Source organism: Canis lupus, chromosome 29 (assembly GCF_003254725.2).
Source record: "Canis lupus dingo isolate Sandy chromosome 29, ASM325472v2, whole genome shotgun sequence".
Classification (NCBI taxonomy): domain Eukaryota; kingdom Metazoa; phylum Chordata; class Mammalia; order Carnivora; family Canidae; genus Canis; species Canis lupus.
In genome coordinates, this window is record NC_064271.1 from 27,664,176 (window position 1) to 27,681,623 (window position 17,448).

At 42.6% G+C, this 17,448-nt stretch overlaps 1 protein-coding gene across 10 annotated transcripts in view; it reads right to left on the reverse strand.

The window, feature by feature from the left end:
- Window positions 1-17,448, reverse strand: part of TPD52 (tumor protein D52) — a 108,855-nt gene that overhangs the window by 44,256 nt on the left and 47,151 nt on the right. The window lies entirely within an intron of this gene.

Here is a 17,448-nt window from a genome sequence, read left to right on the forward strand (position 1 = left end):
AGAAGGCAGTATTCTATCTCTACAAGTCGACCCGATAAAAAATATGCTCTCCCTCGACTGGAAGCAAATATAAAACCTAAAATATTTTAGGCATTAAAAAATACTCTGTGTCTAGCATATACAACATATTTGCACCAAGACAGTCCTCTGTTCATCTCACCTTAGGATTCATTTTCTATTTTTCCCCTCAGGTTGATACTCTATTTTTGGCAAGCCTTTATCTTCCTGAAGTTTTTAAAAGTTTAATTTTTTTTAAGATTTTATTTATTTGACAGAGAGAGAAAAAGAGCACAAGCAGGGGGAACAGCAGGGAGAGGGAGACAGAGAAGCAGACTCCTCATGGAGCAGGGAGCCTGATGCACGGCTCTATCCTAGGACTCACAACCTGAGTTGAAGGCAGATACTTAAACTGACTGAACCACCCAGGTGTCCCAAAGTTTATTTTTAACAACAAAAATCTGCCTTTTTCTTCTAAAACTTACCAAAATTTGAGCAACTGTAAATGCTATTAAGTCTATTTTTGGAAACAGAATATAAAGGCTTCTTTATTATTATATGAAAAAATGAATTTTCTGGTTTTTTGAAATCCAAGAAATCTACTCCCTTATCTCAGTGGGATGGACATCTTGTCTTTGTATTAGAGTGTGGTTGATGGGGCCCCTGGCCTTCTCAATACTCTCTGTATTTGGTCACTAAATAATTGGTAGAAAAAACAGTTCTCCCTCTCAATATTTATTCTTCCCCCTAGAACCGCAAGTATTAGAAAGTGTTACGGACTGAGTGTCTGTGGCTCCCCAAAATTTGTATGCTGAACCCCTCACCCCAAGTGATGGTTGTAGGAGGTGGGACCTGTGGGTGGTGATTAGGTTCAGATGAGGCCAGGAGGAGGCTGCCCCAGGATGGGATTAGCATCCTTGTAAGAAGACAGCTAGCTCTAGCTCTCTCTCACCACCATGTGAGGACACAAGATGACAGCATGTGCCAACCAGGAAAAGGGCTCTCACCAGGAATCTAATCGACTGGCACCTTGATCTTGAACTTCCCAGCCTCCTGAACTGTGAGAAATAAATGTCTGTTGATATAAGCCACCCAGTCTACAGTAATTTATTAGAGCAGACCAAACTACGACAGAAGATAAAATACAGACATACATACAATGCAAGCCACAGCCACCTCCATACTTCTCACTATCCCTCAAAAATCCCACGTCCTTGACCTTCAGTGTTGACATCCATGCTATATCCTCTGCCTGACATGCTGCCTCTTTTCTGCCTGCTGAAGTCATTCATCCTTCAAGACTCAGGCAGAAATGCCACCTTCTCTCAGAAGCGCTCCCAGTTTCTGTCCCTCGTGGCCAGCACTCACTCCAGCAGCGGCACACAGAAGGCAACATGTCCATCGGCCAATCCTCCAGTGCCTCCCCATCCTCCCCTTCATGGCAGGCACTGTATTTTCTATTGTGATGCCTAGTCAGAAGTTCTGGCTCTACTCAATGTGGAATGAAGAAAGCAAATAATAGCTCTTGTGGACACTGCTTACCTTATTTATAAATATGAGGATTTAGACTTTAAGTGACAACTAAAACTTTTTACACTACCTGCTTAGGTACAATCTTGGGGTAACATCACGTCTCTCTGAACCAGCTGTAGTTCTCCAATCAGATCCCAGTCAAGGCACGCTAGCATGTAAGAAAAGTCAGACTGGAAGATTAGAGGTGGGAAAAGCATCAGATATGTTACTGGAACAGCAAAAATTCAGCTGACTCGAGATTCACATACCAAGAGAGGGAAGCTGTAAGATATAAAAGATGGAAATGTAGCTTGAGGACAAACCATTAAAGCGCCTGAGTGACAACTTTTATACTTAATAGGATATGCAAAAAAACAAAAAACAACAACAACAACAAAAACACCCACTACAGGTGTTTGAGGGAGGTCAAGACAGGATAAAAAGTTTTACAAAGATGACTCTGGAAATGGTGAACAGGATGCCCTGCAGGTAGAGGCTAAAAGGGAAGGGACTCAGAAAGCATCTACTGGTACAGCCCAAATAAGGAGAGAAGCCTCTGTATCAATGACTACTCTTTATTTCCTGCTTGAGCTATTGGCCCAAGGAAGGAAAAACCAGGTAAGATTTGGTTCTGTCGTGCTGGACACTTCCACTGGGTATTCGAGAAGAACTTCAAAATCAACAAGCCTAAGACTGAACTCACTGGTTTTCCTTACCATATTCCCATCACTAAATGCGTGGTCCTAAATCCCAAGGCCCCACCTCCCAGGAGTCACTGCCAAGTATTCCTGCTGTACGTAAAGAGGCACCACCAGAAGCTGTTCTTCCAACTTGCACTGTCTGCCTTTTTCTTTTCTTCTCTCACTGACCATGCCCTACTTCAGACGTCCCTGGAGTGTTCCGGTAGAGACCAGCCACCATTGTGGTGAAGACCTGTCTCTTTCTCTTGAGGAATTCCATGTCGTCTGTTCCGTGGGGCGATAGCCTATCAGAGTTCCCACCTACTCCTTGCTTAAGGCTTGGGCTTGTGCTTTAGATCTGGCCCAGGTAGGTACCCTGGCCCCCTTGCTTACAGAGATTGGCCTAAGGGTAGATGTCTGACCCAAACAGTGCCAACAACAGGTATTCCCTGAAGTTTACTGGATGAGTAATAGACAAAAGTGAGAATTCCTGTAACCTAAGCTTTGGGGGGGTGGGGGAGGGCAGGGGTCTCTTCTATCCTCCTGCCTAAAGATGAGAGAACCACTGCCAAGTCCGGGAAGAGAGGAAAGAAGACATGAAACAAGGGATGGAGAAGCAGCATCTGAGCCCCCTGACCCAGCTACCCCGGGCTTCCCATTCAACCAGTACATTTCTATTTTGTTTCACTTATGGTTGGAACTAGAAAGAGTTCACCATACCTACTTTCCAACCATTTCCCAATATTGCCCCACCATGTTTCCACCAAACTTGATTTTCCTGTTTCTCAGAAACATCCTAAACTTGGTCTAGGCAATTTTCTCAAACTAGAATGTCTTTTCTCTATATTTTTATACCTATCAAATTCCTATCCACTATTCAAGTTCAACTTAATACGTCACATATGAGGAATGTTCATTTTAGTGCTATATAAAATGGGGAAAAAATAAATACAAATGCCTACTAAAAACTGATTTATTTAAATGCTAAATTTAATTCATATTACAGGAAACTATCCAAACATGAACATGATGATGTAGAAATGCATAGATGTCATAAGGAAAGATATTTTTGATACATTCAGCAAATAAATACAAAACTCTTTGTACTGTATGATCTATAATTGTGTCATAATTGGAGAGAGGCAAACCAACCAAAAGAAAGAAAATGGGCAGAAGTCTATCCTACAACCTCAGAAAGTGTTTACGTGGGGATCCAGGGGTGGCTCAGTGGTTTAGCACCTGCCTTCGGCCCGGGGCGTGATCTTGGGGTCCCGGGATCGAGTCCCACATCAGGCTCCCTGCATGGAGCCTGCTTCTCCCCCTGCCCCTCTCTCCCTCCCTCCCTCCCCCCACCCATGAATAAATAAATAAAATCTTTTTCAAAAAAAGTGTTTATGTGCTGTAGTGCCAGCAGAGGGAGTCCATGGGCAGCTCAGAAGTTCATTTAGTACAGCCAGTAAAATGCATACTATAGAACAATAACCCATTAGATGACTCATGTTATTACAAATAGAAATGGAGTATGAAAAACTGATTACAAAAATATTCAGTTTCTACCTGCTTATTAAGACTTCACACAAATATATGAGGGTAAGTTCTCCCTAATTTTATGAAATATTTAAGGTAGAGGCTGATATAAAAGCTACCTGACCCATACGACAATTTACGTGGAAAGGCCTGGGAGGGGCACACAGAGAGATGACGTAATTACCAACAGGAGAGGCAGGCCACTGACACCAGACACTGTGGACATGTCACAATGACACAGCAGACAGCTGGAAGGAGCTCCAGCTGGCCAAATATACAGCAATTTAATCACCAATATAATCAAGGATAGCGGTGGATTATAAATCACTGAAAAGAGGAATCCAGGAGTCCATATGTGATGCTTAACGTTGTGTGTCAATCAGACTGGACCACAAAATGCCCAGAGATTTGGGTAGATGTTATTGTAGGTGCATCTGCAAGGATGTCTGTGCATGAGATTAACATGTGACTCGGTAAACACTGAGTAAAGCAGATTGCCCTCCCCAGGATGGATGTGCCTCAGCAGTCTTGTTGAAGGCCTGCACCAAAAGGAAAAAAGAAATTCTATGAAGAACATTACTGGGTCAGTTAGAAAAACTGGAATACAGAGGCAGATGAGGAAAAAAAAAAAAAAGCATTCTATCAATATCAAATTTACTGAAGTTGAAACTGTACTGGGGGGCAGGGGGGAACGCCTAGGTGGTTCAGTGGTTGAGCATCTGCCTTTGGCTCTGGTCATGATCCCGGGGTCCCGGGACTGAGTCCCACATCGGGCTTCCTACATGGAGCCTGCTTCTCCCTCTGCCTACGTCTTTGCCTCCCTCTCTGTGTCTCTCATGAATAAATAAATAAAATCTTTTTAAAAAAACTGCACTGGGGTTATGTAAGAGAATATCCCTATTCTTAGGAAATACAAACTGAAAAGATTCAGAAGTAGAGGGCCATCACGTCTGCAACTTCCTCTCGTGATTCAGAAAATATCATGTGTGTGTACACATACACACACAAACACACACAAAGAATGATAAAGCAGATGGGGCAAAATGTTAACAGCGAATGAATAATATGGGTAGAGTAGGCAAGTGTTGTTTTTGCCATTCTTATTCTTGCAACCTTTCTGCAGCTTTGAAAAAAATTTTTTTAATGGCTGAGAAGAACTCTGCACAGGATTCAGCAGCCTCTAGAGAGCAGGAGCAGAAAGGAGTAGGTCCCTTCTCACAACAATGGAAGGGCAGGTGGCATAATGGGACTTAGTTACGGTCACAGGTTGGATATCCAGGCCCTTCCTGGTTCCTGGCCACTTCTGAGAACTGGAAGGACTCTCCATCTTCTATGGAAGCAGCTGACAGGCCCTCCCCTGTACAAGAAGTCTCACCATCGCAGCCTTTGCAGGGCCAGGGCCCATCCTTCCTGAGGAACGCCAGGAGGTCCTGCTCCACAGTCAGGATAGAGAGGAGGGAGGTGAGCGGGAGGGGAAGGAGTGTCAGTGAACACCATCTTCATTCCCCCACAGTGCCGCCTAAGCAAACCTGGATCCCAAAACACATGCAGAGTGTACCATGAACCAAGAACAAGAAAAGTACTTAAATATGCAATTCAGGGATGCCTGGGTGGCTGAGTGGTTGAGCATCTGCCTTTGGCTCTGGTCATGATCTCAGGGTCCCAGATCGAGTCCCACATCGAGCTCCCCACATGGAGCCTGCTTCTCCCTCTGCCTGTGTCTCTGCCTCTCTCTGTATGTCTCTCGTGAATAAATAAAAAATATATATTTTAAAAATATATGAAATTCAATTTAAAATCACAGAGATAGACATTCTATTATTTACATACTTTCTCAAGTAAGCCTCAAGACCTCTGTGAGGTGGGTGTTATGGACTGTGCCCAGTTTTCTGATGGGCAACAAAGCAAAGACAGGTTCTGTAAGCATCCATACCCACACAGAGCTAGTTGGTGAAGTAGCCGGAGTTTGGAAGTGAGTGATCTGTCTCCAAAGCCTGTGTCTTTTCTGTAGCAGGAGAAAGCTGGACTATAGTTAAGAATCAGATGATGAGCCAGGACATCACATTCAAATGACCTGAGCATCTAATCACAGGGCAGAGTCTGCATCACTCCCAAGCTCTAGGTGACGGTCCTTCTAGTCCGGGTGACATAAGAAATCTATATTTGGTCCCTCACACGATCAGGTTGGTGTATTTGGTCTTCAGCCACTGTTCCTGCAAACACTTCAGACAGAGCCAAAGAGGGGAAATCGGTATCTCTTGCTATTAATGAAGGTTGAGGGGATCCCTGGGTGGCTCAGCGGTTTAGCACCTGCCTTTGGCCCAGGGAGCGATCCTGGAGTCCCAGGATCGAGTCCCACGTCAGGCTCCCGGCATGGAGCCTGCTTCTCCCTCCTCCTGTGTCTCTGCCTCTCTCTCTATGTCTATCATAAATAAATAAATAAATAAATAAATAAATAAATAAATAAATAAATAAATAAATAAATCTTTAAAAAAAAATGAAGGTTGACTTTAGGACCCCAACCAAGGAGGCCGCTAGTTGCCAAAAGGACCAACCACGTGATCAGAGGGTTTGGAACTTTCAGCCCCACCCGCACCCCAACACACCCACTGGGGTGGGGGGAGGCGCTAGAATCAGATAATGGCAGCCTTAGCCAATCAGGATTATGCAAAGAGGTCTCCATAAAAACCCAAAAGGACTTGGCTCAGAAAGCTGCCAGGCTGGCGAACATGTGGATTTGAGGAGAGTGGCACACTCCGAGAGAGCGTGGAAGCTCCATGCCCTTCTCACATACCTCGCCTTATTTATCTCATCATCTAGCTGGTGACTCAGATCCTTTATTGTGTCCTTTAATAAACTGATGAATGTATGTGGTTCCCTACGTTTTGTAAGCTGCTCTAGCACATTATCCACACCTACGAAGGAGGTCAGTGGAACCTCCAATCCGTAGCCAGCCAGGTCAGAAGCACACCTAACAGCCTGGGCTTGCAACTGGCATCTGGAGGGGGGTTGCAGTGACTGGACTCATGGTGTTGTAGGACTGAGCCCTTCACCCCTGGAATCTGATTCTACCTCTGGGTAGAAAGCATCAGGGCTGACTTGAACTCTTGGATACCTTGCCGTTTGAGAACTGCTTGGGCATTTGTGGGGGGAACCTAACCCAAAATGGAATGGGATCTGAGAACCTAAAAAAGCCCAGGACCACGCATGAAGTAATAAAGTGATGGAGGAACTTAAATGGCAGGCTGAGAGGGACGCCTGGGTGGCTCAGCAGCTGAGCACCTGCCTTCAGTTCAGGCTGTGATCCCAAGGTCCAGGATCAAGTCCTGCATGGGGTTCCTTCAGGGGAACCTGCTTCTCCTTCTGCCTCTGTCTCTGCCTCTCTCTGTGTCTCTCATGAATAAATAAATGAAATCTTAAAAAAGAATAATAAATGGCAGGCCGAGGAATGTGAACGATTTTTAATAACAATAAAACAACTATCAGTTTGCATTTATTTCATCCTTACAGCAACATGCCTAGGTTGTTATCTCCCATATGCATATGAGGGAATGCAGGGAACTGAGAAATAAAAGACAGTGCCCAAAAGTCTCCTAGCAGTAATCCTCCTCATACTGCATCAAAGCAATGGGGAACCATCTCAAGTTATTAGCAGTGAAGAGGGAGATGGTCAGAGCTGTACTTTAGAAGGATCATTCGTTCCTGCCCCCATATGAAGATGAATTTCAGAGGGAAGATGGGACTCAGGGAGACCATCAGCAGCACCAAGGGTGTTATGAAATTAATCGTGTCCCACACAAAATTCCTATGTTCAAGCCATAATCTCCAATCTAATAGTATCTTGGATATTGGGCCTGGAAGGAACTAATTAAGGTTAAATGAAGTCATAGGGCCCTAATCTGATAGGAACAGTATCCTTATAAGAAGAGGCCAAGACACCAGGAAAGTTCCTATGTGCAGAGGAAAGCTCATATAAGGACACGGCAAAAAGACAGCCATCTGCAAGCCCAAGAGAGAGACCTCACCAGAAATCAACTCTGCGGGCACTTTGATCCTGCCCTTCCAGTCTCTGGTGAGAAAATAAATCTCTGCTGTTTAAGCCACGCAGGTGGAGGTATGCCAAACTTTGTTAGGCTATGGCCACCTAAACAAACTAATACAAAGCGTACGTTCCAGGGAACAACAGTGAGAACAGAAAAGGAGAGACGTATTGCAAGACACCCACAGAGGGATCATAAACAGAGCCTGCAATCCAAATGGATGACTGACCGGAGTGCAAGGGAAAAGACCAAACTCTATGACTTCCCAGCAGGAGTTGTGAGATTTGGGGGCTGCATTGAGATGGTGACAAAAGAAGAGCCATGGAACGAGGGAGGGGAGGCTTCAGATAACCAGAGAATGAATTCCATTTTGGCACTTTGGCTTGTAAAGCTCAGGAGATTTCTGAATGTAAGCCATTAGAGTCTGGGGCTCAGAAAAAGGTCAGGGCTAAAGAGATCAATGTGGAAATCCCACGACTGTCAAGGAAAAACTCAGAAGAGCAGCCCAATGAATGTAAGAAAAAAGGCAAGAACACCTACAACTGGGAAACAGGTCAAAGAGGCTGAAAATGGCAAGAAATGCTCTTTGATGATGGTGATGATGGTGGTGGTGGTGGTGATGATGATGATGACGATGATGATGGCAGAAATGACGTTATAACTCATCCCTAGAAACCTTTACTATATATGTGCCAGAAACTCTTCTTTGCCCTTCATACCAACCCTATGGTACAGGAGTTTTTTTCTTGACTCCCATTTTACAGATGGGAAAACTAAGACACACGGAAGTTAATTAACTCCCCCAGGCACAAAGCTAGTAAGTGGTGAAGGTTGGTTTCGGACTTGGGTAGTCTGACTCAAATGCTTGGTGGAAGCAAAAGGCATGGAAGAAAAACTCCAGGGAGCAATATCACAAGGACAATAGGAGGAGAGTGGACAAGCCTAAATGCTACAGAGATCTACCAAGAAATCACTGGACCTGGTGTCCTGTGATTTTTCAAAGACATTTTAGCCACAGCAATAGTGCCAGACAATAAAGGGAAGCAGAGGCCAGTGGAGGGAAGAAATGGGTAGGACTCAGTGGAGACAAGGTTAGGGCTTGTGCATTTGTAGTGTTGGTGATGGAGAGACACAGAAGGCAGCTCAGGGATTGGTCCCCAAATGAGGAAGGGCCTTCAATTCTAAACTAAATCATTCGACTCTCTTTTTACATATGTTAGCCCTCAGTGGGGGGAGTCAGCCCTCAGATTGGAAACCACAGGAGAATTTTAGGAAATATACTCCCCTATGGAAATGCTATTACTCTCCCCCTTTACTTTTTGACCCCAAGAGGGAAAAAGTTGGCTGTAGCATAGTACAAGAAAACACTATCCTCTCTGACACCTCCTCTCCAGAAAAAAAATGCATACATTAGCAAACATATTCAAATTATCAAGACCTAAAAGCAAACACTCTAAGTGATAAACAAGTTCCTATAAAGTACAAATCCATGTCTTTGACCCACTGCCTCGCAAAGAAATTCTCACGTAGCAGGAGCTCCTAATATTCTACGTGAACACTTTTCTGCTCTCTCAAAATAACTGAAATTGAAGTTGGTGTCCGACAGACAAGCCAGGGACCTTTTTCTTTCTTCCTAAGAAATGTTTTCTGACATATGAAAAGAGCAAGAGTTACATTTACAGTGCCAGTGAGACTTTATTTCCTCTTCCAACCTATTTCCAAACATATGTTGTGGGTGAGCCCTTCCCTGGGAACACCATAACCTGTTGAGAAATCTTAAGCATACCTGAATTTTCTATCACAAAGGAGTCAGAAATTGGACTCAAAAATGTACAAAAAAAGGTCTCACTCTTTTTTTTTTTTTTTTTTTTGGTCTCACTCTTTCAATGAGGTCACCTCTCATCCATTCAGGACGTGTTGCTGCCACTACTGTTCTTAGCCTGGAGAGGTTTCGCTAGCACACCAGAGAACAATAGAAAATAGCTCAACGTGCATCATGTATCCAGATAATTCATTTCTGATGTACAGGCTTTTCAGTTTATAAATACAGTTTGAGCAAAGGTTTTATGGCCCCTCATGATGATTGGTGGTTTCCGTGATGACAGGCTCAGGTAAAAGGTCTCCAACCAGTGTTTCTCAAACTTTACTATGTTCACAAACCACCTGGGGACCATGTTAAGCTACAGATTCTGACTTAGAATGGTCTGGGTGGGGCCCAGACTCTGCCCTTTGGACAACTTCAGGTGTTTACTGAAGCTTGCTTCAGACAGCAGCTGCTAAGTTTGCCTTAGGATAAATCATTAGGATAAAAAGCACCTGAGTGGCTCAGCAGTTGAGCATCTGCCTTTAGCTCAGGCCACGATCCCTGGTCCTGGAATCGAGTCCTGCATCTGGCTCTCTGCTCAGCGGAGAGCTGCTTCTCCCTCTCCCTCTGCTGCCACTCCCTCTGCTTGTGCTCTCTTGCTCTCTCTCTTAAATAAATATTAAAAAAAAAAAAAAAAAGGCTGGGGCAGCCCCAGTGGCTCAGCAGTTTAGAGCCCCCTTCAGCACAGGGCGTGATCCTGGAGACCGGGGATCGAGTCCCATGTCGGACTCCCTGCGTGGAGCCTGCTTCTCCCTCTGCCTGTGCCTCTGCCTCTGTGTGTGTGTGTGTGTGTGTGTGTGTGTGTGTCTCATGAATAAATAAAATCTTTTAAATAAATAAATAAATAAATAAAATCTTTTTTAAAAACTTTAAAAGGTTGAACATATTCTAAACACTTGTCACTCTACATGGCCCTAGCATTTTCTAAATATACATTTTTTTTAAATATAAGAGATTTTGTAGCCAAAGGGGTTTTGGTTTTTTGGTGATGATTTTTGTTTTGCTGCTATTCTAACAGTGCACAGAGCAAGCAAGCTCGGACAGTAGACAAAGTTGGCTATGTCACAGCAGGGTGTACACCTGCCCGGCCTTTTCAATAGAATTACTTCGAGTCTGGAATTACAATGGTATAAACAGTCTAGAACAATGGCTCAGTAATAAGGGAATGAAAGGCCATTCCATCTTAGAGTAAGTAAGTAAGTACTAAGCATGTATTGTAAGAGCGCAGTGGTCTCCATGGTCAGAATACTGGAAGATAAAGAGGTTTTGCACCCGAGCTAAATGTTTCCGATTTGCTGACAGAGTTTAAAGAAAGCTCTGTAGGGGTCCATAAACACAGACTGTCAGAACCCTAAAAGAAATAAATGAACAGTGGATCAAATTTTAATTTGGAAAAAACTTCTACAATGCTTACGCAGCTATTCTCAGCAACCAGAGAGAGGCTCAATGGAAACACTTCTCCTTAAGGGAATGAGAGTTGCTTGAGAACAGTAGGCACTTACTGAAAATTAATATTTGAGTACGAACTTCAATCATCAGCAAGCTGAGGCATACCAACATGCTCAAAATACCCTATTACCAAGGCACATTCAGGCAGCTGAGCTTGCTTCTAGCTTAGATTAATTACGTATATCCGATGGATCGACCATTATAAAAGCACTCAGCAAAAAAATACATCAACAAATTAATAAACATAAAATAAAACCTGTAGCATTTCTAGCCGAACCTGCTACTCTGGTTAAGAAAAGTCAAATTCACATATTTTCCTTTTTAAAGGCAATATTCGAATACCAGTGTTAACTCAAGAAAAGCCCATTATATTGAAAGGAAATCAGTAGCCAGAAGGCTTCTAAAATAAGCCAGTCTTCTGATACAAGACTAGGGCCAACTAGGGATTTTTTAAAATATCTCACTTAATAACAACCATACTTACTGTTGTTAAGGCTTCCTACTGACTTTCCTGAGTCAGTAGGAATTGTTTGAGTTTAGAAAATGAGTTTTAGAAAAAGTCATTACCAAACAGGTATTTATCAAAGCAGCATACAATTTTATTTATTCCATTTAGCCCTCTCAGTGGTAAAAGGACAGGATAATTCAAGGTGCAATGAGAAAGGAGCACTGAGTAGAGAAATGCCTTCCTGAGAAGTATCCAGAACTATGAAATCATGCAATTTCTGTTCTTTTGTCCGTGAAATATCAAAATAAAGAGCTACATGTGTAATTTAATAATTGTACTCAATACAGCTAAGATTACTAAATAATCACTGAACAAATTTCCTTATTCCTGCACACACACAGAGACTACATTTCCTAACTTCCCCTGGAGTCAGATGTGGCCATGTGACTCAGCTCCAGCCAAACAAAAATGATATATATTTAACATAAGGGGGATATAAAGATTGTTGACAGCTACTGAGATTTGGAGGTCTTTACTGCAGCAAAATTAGAAGCTGAATGATAAAAATATTTTGCCAAACAGAGCTTCAGATGGATTTTTAAAGTTTCTCTTTTAAAATGACCCTATCCCTGGATGAAAAAGTTTTGGAAAACACTGTGATGGCTGCACAGCAATATGGATGTAATTAGTGCTGCAGAACCGTACACTTAAAAATGGTTAACAGAAATCACAAATTTTGTGTTAGATATATGTTTTTAAAGATTTTATTTATTTATTCATGAGAGATACACCGTGGGGGGAGGGGCGGGGGGCAGAGACACAGGCGGAGGGAGAAGCAGGGTCCATGCAGGGAGCCCGACTTGGGACTCGATCCTGGAACTCCAGGATCACACCCTGGGCTGAATGAAGGCAGGCACTAAACCGCTGAGCCACCCAGGGATCTCCATAGATACATATTATCACAATAAAAAAGATCATATAAAGAAGATGTGGTTTATGTATACAATGGAATATTCCTCAGCCATTAGAAATGACAAATACCCACCATTTGCTTCTACGTGGATGGAACTGGAGGGTATTATGCTGAGTGAAGTAAGTCAGTCGGAGAAGGACAAACATTATGTGTTCTCATTCATTTGGGGAATATAAATAATAGTGAAAGGGAATAGAAGGGAAGAGAGAAGAAATGGGTAGGAAATATCAGAAAGGGAGACAGAACATGAAGACTCCTAACTCTGGGAAACGAACTAAGGGTGGTGGAAGGGGAGGAGGGCGGGGGGTGGGTGAATGGGTGACGGGCACTGAGGGGGGCACTTGACGGGATGAGCACTGGGTGTTATTCTGTATGTTGGCAAATTGAACACCAATAAAAAATAAATTTATTATTTAAAAAAATGTGACAAATAAAAAAAAGATCATATAATTTTAAGGGTTGAGATAGTCATTAGTCATTCACACTTTAAATTACTATCAAAAGACTAAAATACAAAGTTCAAATTGGAACAATAGGGGCAGAGATGGGAGCACAGAACCATGAGTAAGGAGTATTTGCTCTTAAACATTTTAAATATTCGTTCCTAAGAACACAAGCAGGACCTCTGTGTCCACACTTGTTCAGGAAATGTTCCCGATGAAAAGAAAGAAGCCCCTGGCAGAGGTAGCCTGGTTCACTGTCACAGTAGGGAGGCCACTGTCAGCAAGGGAACAGTCACTAGGGAACAAGAGTGCATCATCACCAGGCCAATAACCTGTTTCAGATCAAGCAATCATGTCCCCTGGTATTTACCTGGACAGAGTGAAAACTTAGGTCCACACAAAAAATCTGCACACAAAAGATAATCATCATATGGTTTCACTCATAAGAGGAATATAAGAAATAGTGAAAGGGACTATAAGGGAAGGGGGGGGAAACTGGGGGAAAAAATTAGAGAGGAAGACAAAAAATGAGACACTTCTAACTCTGGAAAACAAGCAAAGGGTTGCGGAAGGAGAGGAGGGTAGAGGGATGGGGTGACTGGGTGATGGGCCCTAAGGAAGGAGGGCACTTGATGGGATGGAAGAACACTGGGTGTTATACTATATGTTGGCAAGCTGAATTTAAATTCTAAAAATTTTGTTTAAATAATAAAAAAAAAACCTGCACACAGATGTTTATAGAAGCTTTACTCACAGCTGCCCAAAACTGTAAGCAATCAAGATGTCCATCAATAGGTGAGTGGATAAACTGTGGTACATCCAGACACTGGAGTATTATTCAGCAATAAAAAAGAAATTAGCTATTAAGCCACGAGAAGACATGGAGGGACCTGAAATACACATCGCTTAGCGAAAACACCCAGTCTGAAGATACTACAGACTGTATGGCTCCAAGTGCATCATAGTCTGGAGAAGCCAAAACTAGGGACGCAGTCAAAAGATCAGTGGATGCCAGGGGCTCAGGAGGAGGCAGGGATACACAGGCAAGCGCAGAGGATCATCAGAGCAGCCACACTACTCTGCACACTGCTAGAACGGTGGGTACAGGACAGAAGGCATTTGTCCAAACCCACTGAACTGCACAACACACTGAACCCTAACATAAACTGTGAGCTTTAGTTACTAATAACGTATCAATATCAGTTAATCAATTAGAACATGTTAGCACACAAATGTAAGATGTTTAATAATCAGGGAAACTGGAAGGGAGGGTGGACAGAGGAACTCTGCACTATCTGCTCAATTTCTCTAAACCTAGGACTGCACTAAAAAATAATCTATTAATTTAAATTAAAAAACAAACACACAAACACGTTTCACTTACTCTGCTATTCTGTCCAGGGGAAAACACCCAGGGCACTGAAATTCAGCTGCTTAGGCTGTTATCAAGGCTTCGTAAATATCTGAAGGCCCGCCACAGAAAGCATGCTTATATATAGTTTCCAGGGCAGGTCTGAGCTCATGATAAAAGAAGTGACTTAATTACCAAGTTCCATTATGAATGCAAAGTAAACAATCACCTGAGCAGTCTAGATAAATTCCCCTCATGTATTTAAAAAACAAAAAACAAAAACAAAGTGGTATGAATATCAGCTTCCTAGCCAACAATGCTACAAATTTATGGAGTACTTTCATCTTCAAAGATCTTCCATCACAGGTGAAGTTGGCTGGCAGACTGGCTAGTGGTCTGACATCTTTCTAAAACTAAATAGAAACAGGCAATCTATTCAATACGGATGTAGGGCACCAAGTCTGAGGCCTACACTTGATCCTCAAAGTCTTGTTTCTTGGCAAAATTCAGTGGAAACAGCCTAGCAAGACGGCAGACCCACCACAGCCCAATGATGCAATTAATACTGGCAGCCTTACCGCTTCCTGCGGGTCTCTAAGGAGGCAAGGGAGGCCCCAGCATCTCCATTAAGTAGGGTTCTAAACATTGAACCAGCATGTTGATCAAAACTGAGAGAGCAATTCAAATTTAGATTCTCCATAAGAGGATTTGATTTAGGGAGATAATCCTCTGGAAATCTGGCCTCCAAATTTTGAGAGGTGGAACTTAAATAAAGGCAGTCACTGCACAGAGGCATAATGCCACACAAAAACAGGCTGGGAAAGACCAGACACCATGGTAACACTTGTCTTGATAGGAAGACGATTGCTTTAAATAAGCTGATCCGAGCCCTAGCGATTTTTCTCTGCCTGCCACATTCTCTTACTTTTAAACAAAAACAGAAATACTGTTCCAACTGACTTCCCTTTATAGAGTTTACTCTGCTGCTTAAGAACCAGCAGAGAGAAAAGCAAGAAGACAATGCGATGCCTTCAGCACTTCCATCTAAAAACCAAGAGAGTTTTCACAACAGAAACTAGAAGCTGCTTCACTGACAAACTGCCTCAATCAGGGCTCCTTCTGGCTGCTGGGTAAAGGACGGTTCACCATGTGGCATCTCAGAAATAGGTACGAGTCACCTCCTTCCAGGCGGCTAGCCAGCTGTCTACTGAGTGCTGTGCTGAGTTTTACAACGATATACTTTCTATTATATGCATCTAAGCACCAGGAAGCCAGTCAACAACATATTTGGGGAGAAAGAAAGAAAGCAGAGATGATCTAGATAACAAATAAACATAAAGTAGAAGTAAATTAGACAACTAAGTGAAATATGTGCGTGTGAATGTGTGTGTGACAGCTGAGAGGCTCCAGGATGTTGGGAATGAATAACTCAGAACTTCAGACTAAAAATTATCTAAGGCTTTTTAACAATTATTCCAAAATTCAGCAGCTTAAAACATCAACCATTTGTTAGTCACAGGTTGGGAAGGCCAGGTATCTGGAAGCAGCTTAGCTGGTTGCTTCTGACTCAGGGTATCACAGGCAAGGCATTGGTCAGGGCTGCAACCTCCCAGGCCCTTACAGGCTGGAGGAAAGGCTCCCAAGCACTCTCCCACAGCTGCCATCCGGAGACTTTGGTTCCTCCCCACATGGGCTTCTCCACAAAGCCACTCACAACATGGCAGCCAGCTTCCCCCAGACCAAGAGATGGAGAAAGACTGAGAGAGAAAGAGAAGCCCCAAGTCTTTTACAACCTAATCTTAGAAGGGCCATCACATATCATCATTTCTGCCATATGCTAAACCTGGTACCATCTGGGAGATGACTATACAAAAACTGAATACCAGGATCACCGGAAACCATCCTGGAGGCTGGCTACCACATAGGACATGCTGGTTTTACCAGGGGTGCAGAAAAACACCTCCGTAATGAGTTGTGACATGAGAAACTTGCAAATGGAAAAGCTTCTAGCACATCTTGTAAAGACAAATTGTTTTTTTAAGTTCTCAATCATCTAGAAATGATGCAACTCATCTACCACAAATACAGTATGCCCAATGAGATTTATCTCCAGTATGACAGCAGGGAGGAACCAACACAAATGCATCCGAGTCTAAAGTATACATTCTCAAGATAAAAGTGCTTAATAACTAGAAGATGATGTCATGGATGGAGCAAGTGGTCTGAAGTTAGGCAGAGTGGGACATTAGTGACAATTCCACAGCTCACTGGCTTCCTCATCTTTGGCAAATTTATTCATCAGCATAAATCTTAGTTTTTCTCATCTGTAAAAGTGGGCTAATATCTACCTATCTCCACAGGGTTGCTGCAAACAGCCTAGAACATGCTGAGCATAGACACCCAGTAAACAATGGAAATTGTTGCTAATAAATCACTCCATCTAGAAAATTAAAACATTGACTCATATTTTAACAATCACCATACATATTTTTATAGCTTTGGAAGTATTAACATTATATCCTGGGGAAAAAAAAAAAAAAAACATTATATCCTGAGGAACATGGGCAAATGAGCCACCCAAGGTGACTACTGAAAATGAAGATGACTTGCCCCAACTTCAGGGATTACAATTCAGTAAAAATAAAAATAATTATATCGAAAACTAAATGCTTACTATGTAATAAGCAGTGTTCTAAACACTTCACATAAATTAATGTATTTGATCCTCACAGCACTATGAAATAGATATTATCATTACCATGATCGTTATTCCCAGATCAGGAAACTGAGGCACAGAAAGGTTACATATCTTGCCCAAGATCACTGAGCCAAGTAAGAGACAGATTTAGGATTTGAACCCAAACAGACTACCTTAAGCTTGTGTTCCATTACCGCAGTCTACCTGCAAGATTAATCTAGGTAGGGCAGGGCCCCAGGCATCTACAGTCTTAACTTGCATCCCAAGTGATTCTGATGTGGATAGTTCAGGAATATACTTAAAGAAACACTGGACTACTGGTAGTAAAGAATAACAGTTTAGAAACTGTATCTCTCCTAAACCTAAAAAAAAAAAAAAAGTAGAGCTTATCAAGCTAGTTAACTATTGGACTTCTTTGCTAAGGTACAAGGATACACAACCAAGTAGAAAAGAAATTCCACTTCCA